The following is a 17,382-nucleotide window of genomic DNA, read 5'->3' as shown; positions in this document are numbered from 1 at the left end:
TTTTAGGCTACGTTCATAGGCCAATTTCACGAAAAATGCAGCAGACACAACGATAGTGATCAGAGAAAATGGCATCACAAACCCAGAGCACTTATGCAAACTTCCCCACATGGTTTTCATGAGTTCAAATGGTACTACAGACTGTGGACTGTATAACAGGAAATAGTCAAGTGTACAAAAATGCTAGGCTAAACGGGTGGCTTTTCAATGTGGACTTAAATGCCCCCAGGGATGAAACTTGATTTTGACTTTGGCTCCAAAGGTTTCAAAGGGGGAATCTGGCGATGACCAAGTTATTAGGAGTTGATCTCAGTTTGTTGGAGGTGTGATAAAGATTCCACAAATCCTTCAGACATATAGTGTTCTTGTGTAGAGATTTGAATGTTAGTAGGCTAATGACTACTAATATTTCAGGGGAACTAATATGAAATTCTCTCATCAAGGGAGTCACATGCCAAGGCGCATGTCCAGTGACCAGAGATACCATTAAGATATCTCAAACATAAGTTAGAAAACTTGAAGAAGGGTGGTGACGGCAAAAAATAAATATCTCTCAGACTATACGTTATAAAGACATAAATAAATATATGAGGTATCTTACCTCTCCAGATGAACCAATCTAGAAAAATAAGGGCTTAGATCAGGTAAGGTTTTAAGCTCAATTTCAAAAGCCAACATGTTTCTCGGAGGTCTCTGCCCACTTCCTCAGGTCAATAAAGTGCCTTTGAGAATACAGTTTGTAGCATGGGCGCCAAAAACTTTATCCTACTATACTGCACCATTTGGCCCTTGGTCACATCTTTATCACAGTCTACCGTGGCTCCCGCACAGTGACCGTCCCTAATTTTATGTATATAGAAAACTTGAAGGCTGCAGAAAAAAATTACATAGAGCAGCAAGCAAGTAATCAATTATAACTCCTTACAGCTGAACCCCAATGTGGCGTAGTAAGCAATTTTGTTTTGCTTTTACGAAGAATATGGGGCATTTTAAATACATGGTTTGGTAAGCAGTGTCAGTACTAAAACATTTTTTGAAACATAAAATCTGGTAAATATGAAACCTCACATATACAAATTTGATACATAGCTCTTTCAGGCTCCTGTGGACAAAAAAGGGAAATCTTAACTATAGTTTACAGGGTGCTGATATCAGATTCCCGAGTGGCTTACACATGACTTAAACTGTGTCACTCTCTTTTTGATCCAAGCATTTAGATGGTTTTAGGTATTTTTGTAAAAAAATCCAGCATACTTTGCATACTGAATAATATGGCTGTGCCCAGGGGCGTAGCAATAGGGGTTGCAGAGGTAGCGACCGCATCAGGGCCCTTGGGCTAGAGGGGCCCCCTGAAGGGCCCTCCCTCAACTACAGTATTAGCTCTCTATAGGTCCTGTGCTCATAATAATCACTTCTATAGATACTTTGAACATTGGTAATCCTTAACAAACTGTTTCCCATCTCATTCTTGCACCTCTGGCACTGTAGTTGCCCTTGGCAGGTTTTGGTGCACCGCATCAATTGTTACGTATAGAGTGCTTGGGGGGCCCATTGTAAAACTTGCTTGGGGTCCCACTGCTCCTTAGCTACGCCACTGGCTGTGCCTTCTATTTACTTCTATTTCTTGTGTCTATTTTTAATTGAACATTAAGCTTTTTAACAATAGTATTTTAAAAAAACATCATATTGCCATGACACATATTAAAGTGTACATAAAAACAGCTTCTTTTGATGAGTCCCTGTTAAACAAAACTTTAACAAGTAATTATTAAGGCAAAACGTTATGTAAACTTGTCATTGTTTAAATTAACTAATTAAAATTTACCAAAGCCAATTCTTCACTTGTTTAAGAGGAAACTATGCAAATTATATTTGGTTTCATGATCTTTTTTTTCTTTAATACACACCGACTGATACACTTACTTAATGATTAATTGTCTTTGTTAAAACTTAATTTTGCCAATATTTTTCACACAAAGTGCAGCCAGACTACTCCACTGTTCACTTGACAGAATTCTGTTTGTGCTACCTAGTAGAACATTTTGATTTTACAGGGCAGCCTACTGAACATTTGAACTGTCCTCTGCAGGAAAAAAAAACAATACAGTGACTGACACTTGAGATAATAAGCTTCAGAGGACAGAGCTCTCTGCGTTTTTGAAAGTCCTGGAGCTCAGTGGCTCTGTTGCATAGATAACAACTGGAGTTTCTTAAAGCGGTATCGTCACCATAAAAATCAAATTTCAACAGCAACTGGTCTGAGTGTATTAAGTGATAAAGATGCTAATCCTGCATTCAAAACTTTCAAAACTTTTTCTGCTGTTATGATTTGGAGTTATCACATACTTAAGGAACACTGGCCCTTTAGTAGTTGTGCCAAAGAATTGCATGCTGGGGGTTCTTTTTATCTATAATCTATTCCTCCTCTTCCCTTTATTTCCCTGCCAGCTTCTTATCTGAAACCTAATCCCCTACTCACTTGTGTTTACAAGCAAGGCTGAGGCGACTCAGCGATTGGAGGAGACGAGAAAAAAAAGTAAAGGGCAGAAATGACATCTCGAGTTAGCCTTAAAGAGACTCCGTAACAAAAATTGCATCCTGTTTTTTATCATCCTACAAGTTCCAAAAGCTATTTGAATGTGTTCTGGCTTACTGCAGCACGTTCTACTATCACCATCTCTGTAATAAATCAACTTATCTCTCTCTTGTCAGACTTGTCAGCCTGTGTCTGGAAGGCTGCCAAGTTCTTCAGTGTTGTGGTTCTGTGATGCATCTCCCCCTCCAGGCCCCTCTATGCACACTGCCTGTGTATTATTTAGATTAGGACAGCTTCTCTCTTCTCTTTTACAAGCAGGATAAATCCTCCTCTGAGCTGGCTGGGCTTTCACATACTGAGGACTTACATACAGGCAGAGCTGTCTGCACTCTGCAGGAAGAAACAGCCTGACACTTCAGTGGAAGATAGCTGCAGGGGGGAAGAAACACACAAATGATTTCTTGAGATTCAAAAGGAATGCTGTATACAGCCTGCTTGTGTATGGATGTATTTTCTATGTGTGGACATACTGTACATCAACCTACTTCCTGTTTTGGTGGCCATTTTGTTTGTTTATAAACAAACTTTTTAAAACTGTTTTTAACCACTTTTAATGCGGCGAGGAGCGGCAAAATTGTGACAGAGGGGAGTAGGAGATGTCCCCTAACGCACTGGTATGTTTACTTTTGTGCGATTTTAACAATACAGATTCTCTTTAACTGTGGGCAAAAGACATGGCCCCCACCAGGAACAGAATTCTTGTAATTTACTATATAACATTCACTGAAATCAAAACCTGGACAGTATAATACATGTGTTATGTAAGTAGATCAAGTATTTATCTACTTATATATGTGTTTTTTTTTCCTGGCATAGTATGGCTGATCCTCCTGCTTTAACTCTTCCTGTACTGGAAACAATATTAGACTTGTGTCTCTGCTCCTAATGTTTTATTTCTTAGCTGTACTACACATAAAAATCATTATATCATCATTTTCATTTCACTTCAGTGTCTCTTTAACATCCTATGCTTTCAAATTAGCTTTTCTGCCGTGGCAGTCACGTGACATAGGGATGAAATCAAATTACAACTTGTGATTAGACACAAATGAGGGGGAATTAAACAGGCTAAACTATCTAAATACACACAGGGTGCATTTCTCTATATTCTCCTTCTGTCCTGTGCAAAAGATCAGGTCCAATTTAAGCAATCCTATCTAAAAAAAAAAAAAAAAAAAAAAAAAGCCATCATTTATCAGTTCATGACTAGCTTAGGTCACTTTACTTATCAGTAACTCCCAATAGTTATAAACATAAAATATCTGTAAAATACATGAAATATATTTAACATTTCCTATTTACTTGACTTAAAAAAATTAAAATAACATTGCATAAATACATTTCTAGTTTTAATTACTTAAAACATTAAATAAATCCATAAATCATATACAAAAAGTTATATATATTATTTTATTATATATACTTGAACTATATCTGAAAGGAATAAATATGAAAAATGGCATGCCAAAGTCTTTCGCACAATAAATGATAAATATATCCTTTTATTCATGTACAGCTTTGCCCTGAGTGGTCAGTATAAATTATTTTTCATAAAGCAAACAGGCAGCAGCTAAACACCTACACCGCTAGTGTAAATTTAATTTACTATAATAGAGTGTGAGACATCATCTAAGCAGTGTGTTATTAAAAAGTTACCTAGTTATAATGTCAACGATGGCTCTGGCTGAACCCTACAGTCTGCCTCCACCATATGACTCTGCATAATGATCTAAGAGGGAAAAGGTTAAGCAGTTGAAATTAAAAACTAACTGCAGGGTGGATGTGGCGGAATCAGCTTCTGTTTTACAGGGAGGAATGAGCTTGTCGTATTTAAATGCGTATTCACGAATCCTGCGTTTTTTTAATTCTAAATTTAAGTTCAGCCATCACGGCTAATGCCCTTGATGCAATCTCAAATTGCTGTCATTACACGGATCACTAGAAATCGGATGGCGGATAAAGGATTAATCGATTTAATTTTATCACCGAATCCAGCCCTGCCTCTCGAGCTGTCAGCGGACAAGATAAGAGGGGCACATTCTTGAGACATGACACAGACCTGTCATAGGGAACAGTTTGGTCTGGGAAGAAAAAAAAAATACAGTGGTGATGAAACAAGCTTATTTAATGCCTTGGCGGAGTTGGGAGATGGGAGAAAAAAAAATCTGACTGCTCCTTTTATCTCCAGCCTTACTGTAATCTGTCTCAATGTTATTGGATTTCATACTGAAATAATCTCACTTTTTCAGACCACATAATCTACTCCTTTAAGCGCACTGGCTGCTCTTTATTTTCTTTTAGAATGTTTATTGTGACTTGTATGCTATAATAATGCATCAAGGCAGTCAACCTGGCTCCTCATCAAGGCATTCAGTTCCATTTGCATTTCCTTGCATCGGTTAGGCAAGGAGCAAATTAAAGTTCGTTCCTGCAAAAGAAAATCATTTTGGGTTTGGAAAGTCGGTAATGGGGTTCATATGCAGTTAAACAGTTAAAGCCCCCATAAAGTTTTACTGCTGTTACTTGTCCCCTATTCTGGAGGAGTACCAGATTTTAGATGAAACTCCCCTGGCAATGACTTTCCCCAGGATTTCTGTGCAAAAGGTGATCAAATTAATTTTCATATATATGCGCGTGCATCTCCTTCAGTTTCCATGCGGCGATCGCCGCTCGTAGACTGTTAGACGACAGTACTGCGATCTAAGGCAGCGCTGTACTGGGGACAGCCATGTAACACGGCTGTCCCCTCCAGAGTGTCGACGGTGATCCGCTGTCATAGGCTGAAGCCTATGACAGCCGATCACAATGATTGGCCAGCGGGGGAAGGGTGAGCGGGGTATTCAAAAAGAAAAAAAATACACATTTTTATTTAAAAAATAATAATAATATTTATTTAAAAAAATAAACACTGGAGGGGATGATCAGACCCCAAAAACAGGAAGCTCTGTTGGTGGGGGGAAAAGGGGGGGTGGATCACTTGTGTGCTGTGCGGCCCTGCAGCTTGGCCTTAAAGCTGCAGTGGCCCTAATAACAAAAAATGGCCTGGAGATGCATGCGCAGCGTGCGCGCGATCTCCTGCTAGCCCCATAGAAGACCGTTCATGCCAATGGGTGTGGAGCGCTCCTGGGGCTCCACACTGCTCACGCCAATTGGCGTGGAGCAGTCGGCAAGTAGTTAAGCCACTAGCAAGCAAGACGCTTGCAAGCAATACTCAGAGTAATTTTAATGGTGCTTCTTCACCCACTTTTTGGTACTTTTCCAATTGAAAGGTCCTGACAAGTTATTTTTAAACAGAAGATAAAACAATGGTCTCTTAGAAGAAAACTTAGGAGAAAAATTGAACTGAATATGGTCCGATCTGTCATTTTCTTTTAGATCCACCATGGAATGACTGTGGTTAATATGTACATAAAATCAAAGTAATCAAGCTAAACCATGTTTGCCTTAAATCCAAGTGATCTATACAGCAAAACTGCAAGTACAAAAGTTTAACTTACCTGGGGCCTCTACTGGCCCCCTGCAGCCACCTTGTGCCTGCTCCGGGACAAACCGATCCTCTGGTCACTTGCAGAGACTCAGTTTCATTTTCGGTGACTGAGCCAATCGATGGCCACAATCTCGTTCCCATCACTGAGAGCGTCATGCACTTGCGCAGTATGAGCACATCTCTAACTGCGCACGAGCAGGACGCTCCCGCTGACATGAGTGTGATCGAAAATGAGCATGGCGAGCGTCACCCAGGCGTGGTGGGCTGTGTCAACTAACCGAAACTGGGTTGCTGCGGGAGACCGGAGGATCGGTATGTCATGGAGCGGACACAGGGCAGCTGCAGGGGCGGTAGGTAAGTTAAACTGGATTTTTTTTTCTCTGGCTTTAGGTTTCCTTTCACAAAAACTGCATTTTCTTTTAAAGTAGTTGCAACCTTCCCTTCTGGTGTAAATAAAAATCAATTCAAATCCAGTGGAAGAGAATTGTTCCATCTCCTCAGAGGCACAAAGAAAAGAAAATGAATTCTCAGTGATGTTCTCCAATATGATGGAAAATACTGTTTGCTAATTTTAATGCACTGATTTACCAGTCACATTACTAAGGCATTAGCTAAGAGATTTAAGTTGCTGACTACCGAGTAGTGCAGACGATTTCAGTACATTTGAATCTTAGCTGAATTTGGCGTTATGTACTAAGGTTCTTCGAAGGATGATGTACTTTGGAGGAATAAGTGGTTCTGCAAATCTGCTACACAAGAACACCAGGCTTCTAGAAAAAAAGTCCCCCGAGCACATTCCAGAAACTCCTTTGATTAGGTTTAAGAACTTTAAAAACAAAAAAGTCCACAGATATCTTTAAAGGAAACATGATGTGAAAACAAACTGATGAGATAAACCATTGTATCTAAGTGTTTATTTTTTTAATCTACTTTTTAAGTTTTTTTGCTGTATCATTGTCTCTGCTCAATGACACATGCATTGAAGTATGCCAGAGCTAAAATCTATGAACTATTGACCCTATTCATCTCTTTCCTGCTCTTAGAAGCTCTTAGAAGCCAAAGGTTTGTATGGCTGTAGTTCCTTATCAGTGAGGGTAACGCTATAATACGACCGGGACCTAACTCAGACAGAAACTGTCACTTGCAGAAAGAAAAAAAGGAACACAGTATAATTATTTGTGCGCTTGGCACGGTACATGCACGTCTATCTCACCAGATCACGTGCGACCTCGTGTATAGAGAACAAATAGTGAAAATAACACTATTCATAAAATTGCTCATCTTTATACAATATTCATTGATAAATAAGTTAGTGTTTGCCTATTGTAATTTTTCTCCTTTCCTTGATGTACATTCTGAAATGAATCACAGCTAGCAACATCTTTAGTCCTGCCAGGTGATCTCCGCAGAATGTTCGTTCACTGAGTTCTAGGCACAGAGGGAGATATTGCTTGCTTGGCAGTTGGAAACAGCTTTTATTTCCCACAATGCAACAAGGTTCATAGACAGCAAACTGTCAGAATCACACTCTGGGAGGGTTTTTACCACAATATCAGCCATACAGATGTTCCTGATGAACTACTGAGAAAAGGTAAAGCTTTCTTGTGGTTACGGGAGTAACAGCTACTGGTTGGTTAAAGTTCAATCCTGTGTTTAACTCCTATTTTAAATTTATAATTTTTATGTAAACTGATTACTTCCCTGCATGATTTTAGGGCCCATTGTACTATTCTAGCAATTAGATAAATGGGAGGGGTTAATCCTAATTCTTATATCAATTGTCAGTAAGATACTAGACCACACTCCCCATGACCCCTTGCAATGAGCTAAAGCCTATCTAAACTAATAAATAACACAGCACTGAGTCATAACTTTTCCCCTCACCACTCCATGGTGATCCCAATAGTCTTGGGTACCATTTGCCAGAAAGTCAGATAACAAGTGTGGCCAACAGAATCTCTTCCCACAATTGTTTGGCCACCATGGCTGCTCGTAATGACAAGTGTGGCCACCATAAAACATGCCTTTGGGGAAATAGTGCCTGTATGGAAGGGAAGAAAGGTGAGTAAACTTAGGGTTTCAAAAGCCTTGGACCCCCCCTCCCCCCAAACGGCTGCAGGTGCTGATTCCCTCTATTGTTTCACCTCTGGGACCAAATCAGTTATGATCAGAGTACCCCTTTAAAAATAGTTCTCCCCTCAGGGGCATGCATGTGACAGCAACCTCCCATCGGAATTTTGCAGATCTGTTGTCTAAATTTTAATTCCCACAAATTGCACTTTCTGCGTTAAGCTGTTTTTTTCCTTCTCATGAGTGTAAAATTTTCCTCTCCTAGTTCAAAGAACCATTGTAAATGTTGGCAGTCACACGCTGGGGTAAATGGTCATGCACACCCTTCATAGTCACCTCACAGGAAGCTGTTCTGTAATTTTTTGTCTACTCCCCTAGCCGGGATGAATTGACAAGCAGCTGTGTGCCAGGCAGAAGAGTTTTTACAAAGAAAAACAAAATCTTGCTAAAAACTGAATTCTGTCCAATCATAAGTGAGCAGTGGCTATCCCCAGCTGCCTAATGAGGGCTGACACTGCAATACAGGCAACCTGGGCACTTTCCCAAGGCCTGAATCTTATAAGAAGCACCCAAGTCACAGACTGCAAAAGTCACAATACATTTACTATCAAAACACTATTAACCCATTAGCAGCTTTAAAGGAATGATCTCATTTGAGATAAGTGCTCTGCTTTTGACCTCGGCCAGCGAAACGCGCTGTGCTGTAAATTCTTGGAATGTTTTGATGTCTCTCTACCAGCAGACAATATAGAAACTGAAAGCAAAAGTCTTCTGTTATTGTCTCACATTGCTCCCTTGCAAAAAGTGGCCATAAATACACATGACAGCAGTACTAATTAGTAACAAAGAAATGTAGCAAATAAGAAATAAAAAAGTGCTCAATAAATTGGCATGGAGCACTTGCAAACCTCTAAATAAATTGGCTGCTTAAGGGTTAATTGTAAAGGGCACCATCCCAGGTCCGTTTTTACCCAGGACCCGATTTTACCCAAATCTGTCATTACATTTTAGGTTTTCATTCAAGTCATGTGACCAGTCGAGCTGTTTACGATACTTCCTCTTCAGGCTCTCAAAACATGTCTATGGTGGCAGGGTGGGTCCGACCTATTTAATGTTCCAGGCACAACAAGCTGTGACTCCTCCCCTTCCCACATAGACACACACCCTATGGAGAGAATAGGGAACAGAATGAGTATTGCAGCATCAGCCAAGTATTACACCACTGGAGACAATGGAAGGCTGCAGGGGCACTGCAAAAGATGAAATATATAGTGCAGTGCAGACTGCCTGAAACCAAATTGCACAAATAAAGAGGGAGCTCTATTGCACCTTGTACACTAAATAGCACCTAAGGTGTTTGTCTTGGTGGCCTATGCCAAGAAACGTCCCTCTATGATGGCACTACCTGATTAGCTTGTGACACAACATTCCATTAATCACCGTAGAACAAAGAGTGTAGTTAGGCCTTGCTAGCAGCATTGTCAGAGAAAGAGCTGGTTACCAAGGTCAAGTCAGTCAAGAGATGCTGGAGTCACCACATAGCCACAATGGCCTCAATTCACTAAGCTTATCTCCTGTCTTTAATAACGTTTCTAGAGTTATCACCATGGTGATGAGGCATGTCGTATTCAGGAAACATTTTACCTCAGGCAAACCTAAAGTTAACTCTTCTGTCTTTAAATAACTCCAGAATTCTTAAAGAGACACTGAAGCGAAAAAAAAATGATGATATTATGATTTGTATGTGTAGTACAGCTAAGAAAAAAAACATTAAGATCAGATACATCAGTCTAATTGTTTCCAGTGCAGGAAGAGTTGAGAAACTCCAGTTGTTATCTCTATGCAAAAAAGCTATTAAGCTCTCCGACCAACTTGGTCGTGGAGAGGGCTGTTATCTGACTTTTATTATCTCAACTGTAATTGAACTGTTTACTTTTCCTCTAGCAGAGGAGAGTTTATTACTTCACAGACTGCTCTGAAAGACTCATTTTGAATGCTGAGTGTTGTGTAATCTGGACATATTATAGAGTGATGCAATGTTAGAAAAAACACTATATACCTGAAAATAAAAATATGAGAATATTTTCTTTGCTGCTAATCTTCTAGTAATTATTCATAGTACACAACCAATTCATTATATCATATATATTTTTTCGCTTCAGTGTCTCTTTAAGTTAAGTGAAAATAACTACATAGGAGGTAACTTAAGGAATGAAGAGATAAGATAACTCTATCACTGTGTGGTGGCAAGTTTTCTCTTGCCTTATTATCTCCAGCATGATCTTAGTGAATTGAGGCCAATGTCAGGAGTAAAATTCAGATACTTTTGTATACGAAAATACCCAGCATGCAAAAGGTAGTCCAAGAGTGTAAACTTCCTCTTAGCAGATCCCAGAGTTGAAGGGTTACTCCACTTTAGTACAAAAATCTATATGACATAAATCATCACTAGACAAGACCGATAACAGCATACATAATCTAGGCCAGTTTTGCAGGCCACTTAGGATTTCTGTCTTTGGTGTTCTAGTGTTTAACATTAACAAACAGTAAGAAACAGTGCTGTAAATGGCAGCAAAAGGAGACATAAGACAATCCACAGTAAGTCCTAAAATTACATATTTGAGGGGGGAGGCGGGGGGGTGAGCTTTTATGTTTTGGACTTCAAACCCTGGGCAGCACGGTGGTGTAGTAGTTAGAACTCTTGCCTTTCAGCGCTGGGTCCCCGGGTTAAAATCCAAGCTAGAGTACTATCTGCACAGAGTTTGTATGTTCTACCGGTGTCTGTGTGGGTTTCCTCCAGGCACCCCAGTTTCCTCACACAGCCCAAATTCATACAAATAAGTTTAATTTGCTTTCCCCTAAATTGGCCCTAGACTACAATACATACACTACATGATACATACATAGACATATGACTATGGTAGGGATTAGTTTGTGAGCCCGTCTGAGGGACAGTTAGTGACAATACAATATACTCTGTACAGAGAGATGCAGAAGATATCAGCACTATACAAATGCTTTAATAATAATAATAATAATAACAATAATAATAATAATAATAATAATCTTTGAAAGTTCAATTCAGTCATAACGTTTTTTTTAATTCTGTGTTGTTTGTGTCCATTATTTCTCTTTTGAGCAGCGGTGCACCATGCATACAGCATATATACCCTAGAAAATCATATATAGGCTTCTGTATGTGATATTACTTTTGTACAGTTCTGATCCAGTTCTGAAACATGCCTGAAGAAGAAACTTGAAGTTTTGAAAGCTTGCAGAGAAATCTTGTACAGTTAGTCATTAACCACTTGAGGACCCACCCTTCACCCCCCCTTAAGGACCAGCGCTGTTTGTTTGGATCTGTGCTGGGTGGGCTCTGCAGCCCCCAGCACAGATCCGCGGCCACACAGAGCGATCAGATCGCCCCCCTTTTTTCCCCACTAGGGGGATGATGTGCAGCAGGGGTCTGATCGCTCCTACCTGCAGGCATGTTGCGGGGGGGGGGGCACCTCAAAGCCCCCCCCCCCCCGCGGTGACATTCTCCCCCCTCCCTCTCCTATCTGCTCCCCCGGGAGATCTGGGCTGCGTCCTGTGCAGCCAGTGACAGGACGTCCCCTGTCACATGGCGGCGATCCCCGGCCGCTGATTGGCCGGGGATCGCCGATCTGCCTTACGGCGCTGCTGCGCAGCAGCGCCGTACAAATGTAAACAAAGCGGATTATTTCCTCTTGTGTTTACATTTAGCCTGCGAGCCGCCATCGGCGGCCCGCAGGCTATTCACGGAGCCCCCCGCCGTGAATTGACAGGAAGCAGCCGCTCGCACGAGCGGCTGCTTCCTGATTAATCAGCCTGCAGCTGGCGACGCAGTACTGCGTCGCTGGTCCTGCAGCTGCCACTTTGCCGACGCACGGTATAAGCGTGCGGTCGGCAAGTGGTTAAAGAAAACCAGAGCTCACAAAAAACAAAAGATTTATACATACCTGGGGCTTCCTCCAGCCCCAACCGCTGCCGTCCACTGATGTCTGCAGCTCCGATCCCGGGTGCCCGCACTTCCGTCAGTCTGAGCCAGTCTACGCAGGAGAAGTGCGCTCTTTGCGTATCTCTCCAGCAGCTGCTGGAGAGATACATAGAGGGCGCACTTCTCTTACGTCAGACTGGCTCCAGCTGACGGAAGTGCGGGCACCCGGTACCGGAGCTGTAGACAACGGAGAACAGCGGCGTTGGAGCGATCCAAGCGGAAGAGGCTAGAGGAAGCCCCAGGTATATATAAATCTTTTGGTTTTTGTGAGCTCTGGTACACTTTAAAGGTATCAAATAAACAACTTTTGTTGTTATGACTTCCGATTCTCTCCATGACACCGAACCGCACACGACATTTATTGCAGAAAGATCTTTTCATACACAAAAAAGTAATATTTGAAGTCTAATCACTAAGCGATTAGGTGTTATCTTTTTCCCTTTATCTGCGACTGCGTTTGAAGGAAGATGGGCTTTAAAGCGGGATTGTCTGCCACAAAATCAAATTCCATTTAAACACTGCACTGTGTTTGTAATACTTCCAGGAATCTCACCCTGTAGTGCAAGCTCTCCAATCTATGCAGAAATGTCTCTACTGTAATTATCTTAGTATACCAAGCTCTATTCTCTCGCCTATGCCGAAGACAATGAGAGAGGGAAGCGTGTCATCTGCCCTCCTACACTCCTGCTCCTCTCTGATTGGGCTGAGTGATAGGCTGGGGCATAAATCTGATGCTTTGCTCACACCTGGTTAGAAAGCAAGCCAGAATGACACAGCAGATTGGAGGAGAACCAAAGGAATACAATTAAATCAGGATTTAGCTTCAGTCTGTGGGAAAAACATGGCCCCTGCCAGGAACAGAATTCTCTTCATTTACTATATAAAATTCACTGAAATCAAAACGTGGGCAGTACAACACATCTTTTATGTAAGTAGATTAAGTATTTATCTATTTATATATGTGTATTATTCCCTGTCATAGTATGACTGATCCTCCTGCTTTAAAGAAAACATGAAATGAACATAAACTGATGAGATATACAATTCTATCTATACACCACTTTCCAAATTCTTATGCAAATGATATTTCACTGTAATTTTTCTAAATAGTGGAATCAAGTGCCAGTCAGCATCTTCTTTAATTTAACAACTAGCTAACGCTGATAGGCGGCGGCTGGTCGTTTGTGGTTTAGCATGGAAACGGACGGTCGAGCGGCCTTTCCATGCCAGTTCACGGAGGGTGTCTCCGTAAACAGTGTGCGAGCTGCCGATCGCGGGGAAGAAATCCTCGCTGTTTACATCAATACGGCGCTGCTATGGAGATCAGCGATCCCCGGCCTCTGATTGGCCGGGGATTGCCGTCATTTGATAGGCTGAAGCCTATCCTATCCGGCGCAGGATGGATATCCGTCCTGCTCACCTCAGAGGGAGAGGGAGGGAGAGGAGGGGATGCCGGAAAATGCTGCGGAGGGGGGCTTTGAGGAGCCCCCCCCCCACTCGACCACACAGAGCGGCAGCAATTAGACCCCCCAGCAGGTCATCCCCCTAGTGGGGAAAAAAAGGGGGGGGGGGAAGTCTGATCGCCCTGCCATTAACACGATCTGTGCTGAGGGCTGGAGAGCCCACGTGTAATGTCAGGCTTGGCAAGTTATCAGTTCACAGCTCAGCTCCTATGCCCCAATCTATCCCCACCTTCTTCACCCTGTGTGGTGCATCCCTCCTTGAACGGGAGGTGAGGAAACAACACCTGCCTGACTTTGGTTACACCCAGGCCTTTTAGGTGCAAGGTATAGGAGCTGTACGTAGAGTGAACTATGTAACTCACCAGAACCTAACAGGAGATAAGCAGAGTCCAGTAACAATCCGAGGTCATACACGTACAATCAGAAGTATCGAGGTACACAAGGAGCAGGCGAAATCAGGTCTAGGTCGGCCCAGGCAGAGATCAGAGAATAGTCAGGGATCAGGCAGAAGGTCGGTTCAGGTGGCAGGCAAAGCATAGTCAGATTCCAGGCAGAGGTCGGTTCAAGCAATAAGCAGTAAATCACACCCAGCAAAAGCACACAGCCAAAGCTATCACGGGCAATCACAGGAAGCACTCAGCAGGTTTAAATACTTCATGCAACCAATCAGTGGTCGACCACACAGCAGCCAATTACACGCAGGCAATAATCCTGTTTAAGTGTCAGCTGAAGAGATCAGCTGACACAGGTAGCAATACATGTTAGTTGGTTAACTACTCAGCTGACTAACAAAACCTTCTGGCTGTATATTAGCTAAGCATACTGGTTAAAGGTATCGCCTCTGGCGTGAGAGACCAGGGTTCAATTCTGGCCAGGGACAGTATGCGTATTTTATATTTATTAAATAACCCCTGTCAGCTGACTAAACTGTCAGCTGACACTACCTCTGTCGCCGCCTCAGACCATACTGTGGCCGAGAGGAGTGAGACAGCCGCCCACCAGTATGCGCAGAGCGATCCCCAGTGCACGCATCACCAGCGGAGGATGGCCGTTGACATGCGGAAGTGGAGGTCCCGACGCAACTCTCGTCAGGAGCGGTCGCATTGCGAGAACCTCCAGGTAAATTCCTAACACCACGTAGCACAGATCTTAGAGAAACGGCCCGGTCCTTAAAGAGACACTGAAGCGAGACTAAATCTCGCTTCAGCTCTCATATATAGCAGGGGCATGTGTGCCCCTGCTAAAACGCCGCTATCCCGCGGCTGAACGAGGGTCCCTGACCCTCCAACCCACCCCCCGCAAACCTTGGTCGCAGACTTGGTCACTGATTTTGCTTCCTGGAGGCAAGGGCTAACGGCTGCAGCCCTGCCTCCCAGCGCGTCTATCAGACGCGCATCGCCGCCTCTCCCCCGCCCCTCTCAGTGAAGGAAGGAAGGGAGAGGCGGAGATACGCGCTGACAGACGCGCGTGGGGCAGGGCTGCGGCGGTTAGCCCTGCCCCAATGCGGAAGCGCTCCCCCGCATTACGGAGGGGATTTGGGGGGACAGGGACCCCCGTTAAGCCGCGGGACAGCAGCGTTTTAGCAGGGGCACACGTGCCCCTGCTATATATGAGGTCTGAAGCTAGATCTATTCTCGCTTCAGACTCTCTTTAAGTGGTCATCATCCATTAGAGCATAATTAAAATTTTACATAAAAAACTCCTCATGATAAAGGGATTTTTTCCACAACAAAAAAATTGCACGGTTATACATTATTACTCACAACAGAGTTTTAAAACATTTTATAGGCTGTAAATGGTCATTTGTTGAATTTGCAGCATTAGGAGGTCATATACAGTATACTGGAATAAAAAGTGTGTCTTTGGTAATACATGTGACATGCATGGCTGCCTATAGTATGTACATTGGAAACTACAGAGGAGTTTGCTGGCTCCATACGGACGGACAAGCTGAATAAATGCTGTAATAACATAAACACATAACGCGGTTGAATAACAATACAGACAAGCCATCTGCTGAGAGACTGTGACTGACAGGTGGAGGAGATAAGCACACGCCCCACAGAGCTCCCATTAAAATGGTGACCCGGTTCTGCAGTCTATCTCACTTTCTATTTTGCGGGGAAATGTTTTAATCAGACGCGGCAGTCATGTGCTGCTCTTCTTAAAAATCTGGAACTATATTTGTCTCCGTCTGCTGCTAAGCCAGCACCCTTACATCAGCAAGAAAATGCTGAGTCTTACAAAAACACTAATAATAATAGCAACCCAAAACGAAACATACAAATACGAGTGTAAAAAGGCCAAAACTCCAGCTAAAAGGATGATAATAAAGTAACAGCCTCACACAGGGACAGTTCTCTAATGAAGCAAGGTGGAACATTTGCATCAGGCGCAGAGATTTCAGGGGCAGCATTTTTGTACTGTGTGTACCCTCCTGAGGAGGAATGGAGTGGCTGAGGGTGAGCAGTTTGTTTGTCACAAACTCACAGCCAGCCAGGGTGCTATTGTGTTGAGCTGCAGCATGTTCTGAGAACATTCAATAAAGCAGAGTAAATTGTCGGGTGCTCTGCGATCATTCCAAATCGGTGGGAAGGGGCACCTCCTCACAAGTTTGCCTTAGGCAGCAAAAAGTCTAGAACCAGCCCTGGCCTCACATTTATTCCAGATCATGCATTTTTCATATGCCTGGATCGTGTAATGGTTAAGGGCTCTGCCTCTGACACGGGATACCAGGGTTCGAATCTCGCCTATGCCTGTTCAGTAAGCCAGCATCTATTCAGTAGGAGACCTTGGGCAAGACTCCCTAACACTGCTACCGCCTATAGAGCGCGTCCTAGTGGCTCCAGCTCTGGCGCGTTGAGTCCGCCAGGAGAAAAGCGCGATATAAATGTTCTGTGTTTGTTTGTCATTATTTCTCTTTTGAATAGCAGTGCTACATCAATTGTTTAGACACAAACACAAGACACAGATCATTTACATTGTGCTTTTCTCCTGTTGGAATCAAATCTCCAGAGCTGCGACCACTAGGGGGCACTCTATAGGCAGCAGCAGTTTTAGGGAGTCTTGCTCAAGGTCTCCTTACTAAAGAGGTGCTGGCTTACTGAACAGGTAGAGCTGAGATTTGAACCCTGGTCTTCTGTGTCTGAGGCAGAGCCCTTAACCAGTACACTATCAAGCTAGAAGTTGCTGTTTATAAATATGTTGAACTTAAAGGAGCAGACCAATTTTTAAAAAGTAGTGATCTGATTTTATTATGGTAGCGATCAGTGCTTCGACAACCTTTTGTAATTGCCCTTAGGCCACTTTCAAAAACGGATGGTCGAACTGTGCGCTTGTTAAATAGTTCCTAGTAGTGCCATATAAATTCAGCCGAATGGCAGCGGTTTTAAGGTCTCTTGCACGCTACATGCAATTCCGATTTTTTTATACGATCTGATTTTTGATTCAGATTAAAAAACGTTGCAGCATGCAGTGCTTTTTTTTAGTCGGAATAAAAAATCGGATCATATTAAAACAATCGGAATCGCATGTAGTGTGCAAGAGACCTAACACCACACGTGTCAGCACTTGACACATGGTGGCATTTCTACATGGCAGAAAACTGTTTGCGTCTTAGCACTGCTGCAGTTGTGATTAGATGTGGTTGTATGGGAGGGATGCTTGTTGAACGCCGATATTGAGCACCAACAATCACCAGGCTGATGCACAAGCGCAGCAGACAGAGGTCTTAAAGAGAAACTCCAGT

At 42.8% G+C, this 17,382-nt stretch overlaps 1 protein-coding gene across 3 annotated transcripts in view; it reads right to left on the bottom strand.

Moving 5' to 3' along the window:
- Positions 1–17,382, bottom strand: part of ADARB2 (adenosine deaminase RNA specific B2 (inactive)) — an 802,765-nt gene that overhangs the window by 771,925 nt on the left and 13,458 nt on the right. The gene's annotated exons all lie outside the window — the stretch shown is intronic.

This window comes from Hyperolius riggenbachi, chromosome 5, assembly GCF_040937935.1.
Source record: "Hyperolius riggenbachi isolate aHypRig1 chromosome 5, aHypRig1.pri, whole genome shotgun sequence".
Lineage (NCBI taxonomy): Eukaryota > Metazoa > Chordata > Amphibia > Anura > Hyperoliidae > Hyperolius > Hyperolius riggenbachi.
This window is presented reverse-complemented; position numbering and strand designations above follow the sequence as displayed.